Source organism: Phoxinus phoxinus (genome assembly GCF_949152265.1).
Source record: "Phoxinus phoxinus genome assembly, chromosome: 15".
NCBI classification, from domain to species: Eukaryota; Metazoa; Chordata; class Actinopteri; order Cypriniformes; family Leuciscidae; genus Phoxinus; species Phoxinus phoxinus.
Window position 1 is genome coordinate 24402838 of NC_136890.1, and position 7885 is coordinate 24410722.

Here is a 7885-nt window from a genome sequence, read left to right on the forward strand (position 1 = left end):
GACCGCATATCCATAGTTTTAACTATGCCTGATCTAAGGTAAACTTATAAGGAATTACAGAGCATTGTGTATCTGCGTAGTATTTAAAACGTTTTTCACATTGTTGCATTTCACTGTGTAAATAAAAGAAATACTGTAAATATTAATGGCACCTTATATTTTTCTTATTTTAATCATTCCTCTGTAATAGTTCTTGTTTATTTTTGTGCATTAAATAGGCTATTATAAAACATTTATGCCAATAAAGTAGTTTGAAGTTAAATCAACTAAATACAGTACATTGTCAATCTCTTTATCCCATATTATGCATTTCAACTCAAAAAAACAAACTCATACCAGTGATAACTTTTATTTCAAAACAAAAATAATTGTGTAAAAGAGAAACACACACACACACACACACACACACACACACACACACACACCCAGTGATAACTTTTATTTCAAAACAAAAATAATTGTGTAAAAGAGAAACACACACACACACACACACACACACACACACACATTCCCCTCCTTTATTGAAAAACACACACACACACACACACACACACACACACACACACACACACACACACACACACACACACACACACACACACACACACACACACACACACATTCCCCTCCATCATTGAAAAAACAATCAACTGAGCAATAAAATCCCTGCAGGACTCCTCCTGCCATCACCACAGATCCAGCTGGGCAGTCTTGTGTAGTGTAGTGCAGTGCAAAGCACAGGCAACGAGTAGGGCACCCGGAACACTTGCTTACTGTCAGGAAAATGCACTCCAGTTCACAACACCTAATTTAGATCAAATACAGAACAAACAATATTGAATCATTTTGAAGAAAGGCATTAACATAGTACAGAGTCATACAAGGAATTTATTTTTTATATATTTTAAACATATTATAGTAAAATGTTAGACAAGATAAGCTTGAGTGTTATTGGCTTTGTTTGTAAAGTACCTACATAAACTAGTTTAAAAAAGTTTGTCAACACAAACTTTAATTTGGCTTGAGAAAGCCTATCCTAAAAGTTTGAAATAGTTTTTAAAAGCTTGAAGTTTGAAGGTTTTCAGTTTGAAGATCAAAGTAGATTTCAAGCTGAAAGTTTTGAAGGCAGTACAGTCTATCAGACACAGTTATGGCGCTTTTCCACTGCACAGTACCAGCTCGCCTTGGCTCGCCTCACCTCGACTCGACTCGCCTCTGTTTGGTTTTCCACTGTGTAAAAGTTGTACCAGTACCTGCTTCCAGGTACTTTTTTTCGTATCACCTCCGGCGAGGTTCTAAGCGAGCCGAGGCGAGCTGAGGCGATACTAAAATGTGACGTGACACACGGGAGACTGCTGATTGGTCAGCGAGAATCGTCACTATTCACTGCGCCATCATTGCACGCGCCAGACGGAGTATCCTGAATAACCCCGACATTTTTAAATAGTTTTGCCAGAGATTGCGTGATATACCCATTACTAATATTATGTAAAACAGCATACACTCGATTTCCTCCATTGTCCTGTGTGTGTGGGTAGCGGGTGTGTGTCGCGTCGCTATGACGACCACCAGGTACTATTGTGGAAGTACTATATGCAATGGAAAACGGAGCGAAACGCGAGCCGAGCTGAGACAAGCTGAGTCGAGTCGAGCTGGTACTGGTAATGGAAAAGCGCCAATAGATAGATATATAGATAGATAGATAGATAGATAGATAGATAGATAGATAGATAGATAGATAGATAGATAGATAGATAGATAGATAGATAGATAGATAGATAGATAGATAGATAAATAGAGAGATAGATAGAGAGATAGATAGATAGATAGATAGATAGGCAGACAGACAGAGATAGATAGATAGATAGATAGATAGATAGATAGATAGATAGATAGATAGATAGATAGATAGATAGGCAGACAGACAGAGATAGATAGATAGATAGATAGATAGATAAATAGAGAGATAGATAGAGAGATAGATAGATAGATAGATAGGCAGACAGACAGAGATAGATAGATAGATAGATAGATAGATAGATAGATAGATAGACAGACAGAGATAGATAGATAGATAGATAGATAAATAGAGAGATAGATAGATAGATAGATAGGCAGACAGACAGAGATAGATAGATAGATAGATAGACAGACAGAGATAGATAGATAGATAGATAGATAAATAGAGAGATAGATAGAGAGATAGATAGGCAGACAGACAGAGATAGATAGATAGATAGATAGATAGATAGATAGATAGATAGATAGATAGATAGATAGATAGATAGATAAATAGAGAGATAGATAGAGAGATAGATAGATAGATAGATAGATAGGCAGACAGACAGAGATAGATAGATAGATAGATAGATAGATAGATAGATAGATAGATAGATAGATAGATAGATAGATAGATAGATAGATAGATAGATAGATAGATAGATAGGCAGACAGACAGAGATAGATAGATAGATAGATAAATAGAGAGATAGATAGAGAGATAGATAGATAGATAGATAGATAGGCAGACAGACAGAGATAGATAGATAGATAGATAGATAGATAGATAGATAGATAGATAGATAGACAGACAGAGATAGATAGATAGATAGATAGATAGATAAATAGAGAGATAGATAGAGAGATAGGCCCTTCCTATCAGAGCATGCTACACAACTCCTTGTTCAGGCGCTTGTTCTTTCCAGATTGGACTATTGTAATGCTCTCCTGGCTGGTCTCCCAGCTTGCACTGTCAAACCTCTGCAACTGATCCAGAATGCTGCAGCTAGAGTGGTCTTCAACGAGCCAAAGAGAGCACACGTCACTCCTCTCCTCACGAAATTGCACTGGTTGCCGGTTGCCGCTCGCATCAAATTCAAGACACTGACGTTTGCCTACAGAACAACCACTGGCACTGCTCCCCTGTACCTGAACTCATTAATTCAGACTTATGTGCCGTCCAGAAACTTACGCTCTGCAAGTGAGCGGCGTCTGGTGGTGCCATCTCATAGAGGCACGAAATCTCTCTCTCGGACCTTCACCATGACTGTTCCCTGCTGGTGGAATGGTCTGCCTAACTCAGCCAGAGCTGCTGAGTCTGTAGCCATCTTTAAGAAACTGCTGAAGACGTATCTTTTTCGGCAGCACTTGAGCACTTGATCCAGTACTACTAACACTAACACTTTCTTTTCTGTTCTACAAAAAAAAAAAAAAAAAAAAAAAAAAAAAACTTTTTGTACTGTGAAGGGTTATAGCACTTACATACTGTTGTCCTACTGCTAGTTTAATTGCTTCTATTGTTTCTCATTTGTAAGTCGCTTTGGATAAAAGCGTCTGCTAAATGAATAAATGTAAATGTAAATGTAGATAGATAGATAGATAGATAGGCAGACAGACAGAGATAGATAGATAGATAGATAGATAAATAGAGAGATAGATAGAGAGATAGATAGATAGATAGATAGATAGGCAGACAGACAGAGATAGATAGATAGATAGATAGATAGATAGATAGATAGATAGATAGATAGATAGATAGATAGACAGACAGACAGAGAGACAGACAGACAGATAGATAGACAGACAGAGAGACAGACAGACAGACAGACAGACAGACAGACAGATAGACAGACAGACAGATAGATAGATAGATAGATAGATAGGCAGACAGACAGAGATAGATAGATAGATAGATAAATAGAGAGATAGATAGAGAGATAGATAGATAGATAGATAGATAGGCAGACAGACAGAGATAGATAGATAGATAGATAAATAGAGAGAGAGATAGATAGATAGATAGATAGATAGATAAATAGAGAGATAGATAGATAGGCAGACAGACAGAGATAGATAGATAGATAGATAGATAGATAGATAGATAGATAGATAGATAGATAGAGATAGGCAGACAGACAGAGATAGATAGATAGATAGATAGATAGATAGATAGATAGATAGATAGATAGACAGACAGACAGAGAGACAGACAGACAGACAGATAGATAGATAGACAGACAGACAGACAGACAGACAGACAGACAGACAGACAGATAGATAGATAGATAGATAGATAGATAGATAGATAGATAGATAGATAGATAGATAGATAGATAGATAGATGGATGCACGGACAGACAGACTTTCTCAAGTACCTTTTACATTACTCACAACTTAGATTTAAAGAACTTACTGTCCAGCCATACAAAGTGGGCCTCTTCTCTGAATTTGGGCTGGCTGACAACGTCCCTGAAAACCTTGCACGTCAGTGAAAGTCTCCAGAAAGCCACATCGCGTCGTCTGTGACGGCTCCCATCAGGATGCGTCAGAGGATGTCAGGTGGCATCTGTCCAAAGTAGACAACAGTCAGTCAAAAATGTAACTTTACATACGACTTATTAAAAAGGGTAACTGATAGATTGACAGGAGTTTATACTGCGCTTACCTTGGTCAAAGAATCAACAGGCAGGGGGGTTTCCATCACCTCTAAAGTGATTTGTGATGTGGCAATACATCAGCTGTGGAATGCTGGTGTACTGGCAGAATGGGCACTTCTACTGCAGTCTTTTAAATACTGCTCACACTCCCCCTTGCTTAACACAGTTGTGTGCATTTTTGTAGGGTGGAAGAGCATTTGAGTTATAAAGTAAACAACAACAACAAGAAATAGGTGAGAGAGATGGAAGACTAGAGTAAAACTTAGAGAATAATTAACACAGCAAAACAAAAATAATATGAAGTAAAATAGCAAAAGAGGTACACATGGAATATAAATGGGGATGACAATGCCAAGGATCTGCAAAGAGAAGGAAGTATAGAATTAGCATAATTTTTTTTTCTTTTTTTATTACTCTAGTGCAGGGGTGTCCAAAGTCACTCCTGGAGGGCCACTGTCCTGCAGAGTTTATATCCAACTGGACTCCACACACCTGCCTGGAAGTTTCTATCTCTAGTAAGACCTCGATTGGCTGGTTTAAGTGTGTTTAACTGGGGCTGGAGCTAAACTCTACAGGACAGTTGCCCTCCAGCAGCAGGATTGGACAGTGCATATACTGCTATAAGTAACAGTATGCAATATATAAAACAAGCCCTACTTTCAAGGAGTTTTGATGAATTTGTATTACTATTGAATGTAGTTTCATGTTCAATTCAATAAATGCATACTTATTAATAACAATAATATCAAAATAGTTTACATTTAATCAATTTATTCATAGAAAAAAATTGTCCTACAATATAACTTTGTATATTGTTACTATTAACTCTTAAATCCTATATTTCTTCTCCTGGTTCATTTTTGCCACTGTATTTATTTTTAAGGGCCTTGTTTTAACACTATATCTAATCCCACCCAAACCCCCCCCCCCCCCCACACACACACACACACACACACACACACACACACACACACACACCTACGATGCTTTTGGGAGACGCTGCCCTAGTTATTTGTGTGATATGGTGAGTAAAGTTGCACGATTTTATTTTTTACACCACTTAATTTTAACATCACACTAAATGCCACTTCAGAAATAACCATTGTAAATAAAATTAGAGTAGCTTGCCTGTACTCACCATGCAGCGACGAACAACGGAAATGAAAACATGCTAGATCGACGTCATGACTTCACGCCACTAACCAATGAGAAGAGATGTTAGCGGGAAGAGACGTGCAGCCCCGCCCCAGGTGCGGCCCCGCCTGGATCGACGTCATCACCTTACCTTAACCAATGAGAAGCATTATGGGCGGAGCTGCACGTGCAGCCCCGCCCCAGGTGCACCCCCGCCCAAATCTGCAGGCTGCAGCCAGGTGCTTCTCAGCACTGAAGGTGCGGGCACCTATTGTATCTGTTCCCGTTCTTATTCTTCTTCTTTTTTTTCTTCCGACTGGGCGTCTATGGCAGCCTATAGAACCGTTTGCGGGAAACTTATACAAATTGGCACAGTGATAGAGGACAGCCTGAACTATCACCATAGCAAATTTGGAGTCTCCAACTCATTCCCTCTAGCGCCACCAGCTGTCCAAAGTTTCACTCATGTTTATGCTAATAACTTTTGAACCACAAGGGCTAGAAACAAAATTCTTTTTTCCTCTGATTCCTGAGCTCATGACGATTCGACTGCACCATATGACGTCATTTTCCGTCATAATAGTTTTCCCGCCATTTAGAATTTTCCGAAAAACCTACTTTTTCGAACTCCTCCTAGGCCGTTGCTCCGAATTTCACGAAAAATTAACCAGATCATCTCCAGACCTTGACGACCAAAAGTTATGGAATTCAAGTTGATTCGAATTACCGTTCTCGAATACCACGCAAATAAATTTTACGTAGCGCTTGCGAAAACAGACGTAAGGCCGTATCTCCACAACGCTTTATCGGATTCAGACCAAATTTGGTACATGTCATCACAAGCATGACCTGAGGCTACATGCTGCGTTTCGGCGCAGCGCCACCTACTGGTCCGGAGATATGAAGAATTTATGTTTTTGCTTATAACTTCTGAACAGTTTGTCCAAAAATCACAAAAGTGGTCTCGTTAGATTCAGGGCGTCGTGCTGAGTTGACTGATATCCAATTTTCCCATATCGGCCATTTTTGGCTGTCGGCCATTTTGAATTATGTGCTAAAATGCTGTATTTTATGAACGCATGAACGTATCGTTACGAAACTCAGTATGGGTCATCAGTACAACGCCCTAAAAGTACTCAAACATTTATGAGACAGCGCCACCTTTTGGTCAAAAGTTATAATGAAATTTCCAAAAATGCTAATAACTTTTGAATAAATTTGCCTATAGTAATGACACTGATCTCAATAGATTCCTTGGGTTATGCTGAAAACATAGATACCAATTTTGCCATAGTCAATCAAAGTTCCTGTCCGCCATCTTTATTTTCTTTTAAAACCTACTTTTTCGAACTCCTCCTAGACCGAACGTCCGATTTTCACCAAAATCGGATCGTGTCATCTCCAGACTGTGCCGAGTAAAAGTTATGGATTTCGTGTCGATAGACAAAACCGTTTTCGTATACCGCAGTGGCAAAGTTGAGGCATGATGCCAAAATGACTATTCAGGCTTTATATCTGCAATGCCTTGACATATTGACACCAAACTTTGTATGTGTCATTGTCACTTCACTCTGACCACATCACATCAGTTTCGTAACTGCGCCACCTATTGGTCGAAAGTGATAATCATATTTTTAGTTATTGTATGTGATTTTTCAACCATTTTGCCAAAATTCATCTTCAAATGTCTTTAATTGCTCCTTGCTGCAGTGGGTCTCACACTCCCAGCCACTTTGGCATGTCTTGTCGTCTTGCTTGCGCTTGGCCCCGGTGATTGCTGCTTGCAGCTATATTTTATAAATGATCTTGTGTTTAGCGTTGGGGAGTAACTTTACAGCGTTACGCAATTTATTTAGAAAAAAAAGTAATTAAATTAGTTACTTACGTAAATGTTAGCGCTTACAAAGGTGGTTACACATGAATATGTGTAAAAATATAGGATATGTTGAATAATAATATGAATCAGTTGCTCTGCCTGTTTTTGATGTGCACGAAGCCTCCTGCCATAAAGGCCGTTCAGTAGAGATGCTATTCTGATGCTTTTGATTGGATCTCTTGTTTGAAATTGCAGTGCTATTTTTTTAATTTGCATACATTTTCTGAATTTGCAGGTTAACACTGCCTGGTTTAAATGTTTGAAAATGATTAACAGTTGAAAACATTCGTTGGAAATGTAATCAAAAGTAATCAGTTACATTAATAAAATAATCTAAATAGTTCACTAATTACATTTTAAATATGGTAACTTGTAATCTGTATTACATTTCAAAAGTAACCTTCATAATACTGTGCTGTGCACACGTCTTGCCAGCTGT

At 38.5% G+C, this 7885-nt stretch overlaps 1 long non-coding RNA gene across 2 annotated transcripts; it reads right to left on the reverse strand.

Annotated features, from left to right (window-relative positions):
- Window positions 1–334: 334 nt before the first annotated feature.
- LOC307011815 lies at window positions 335–5696 on the reverse strand. 2 transcript variants are annotated; one of them, XR_013800490.1, is made up of 4 exons: window positions 5575–5696; window positions 4445–4795; window positions 4193–4345; window positions 335–805 (listed from the first exon to the last, which is right to left on the reverse strand). It is a non-coding gene; the product is annotated as an uncharacterized lncRNA (long non-coding RNA). The 2 variants fall into 2 exon arrangements; XR_013800491.1 differs by lacking the exon at window positions 5575–5696 and having other exon boundaries at window positions 4445–5340.
- Between the last annotated feature and the right edge of the window lie 2189 nt (window positions 5697–7885).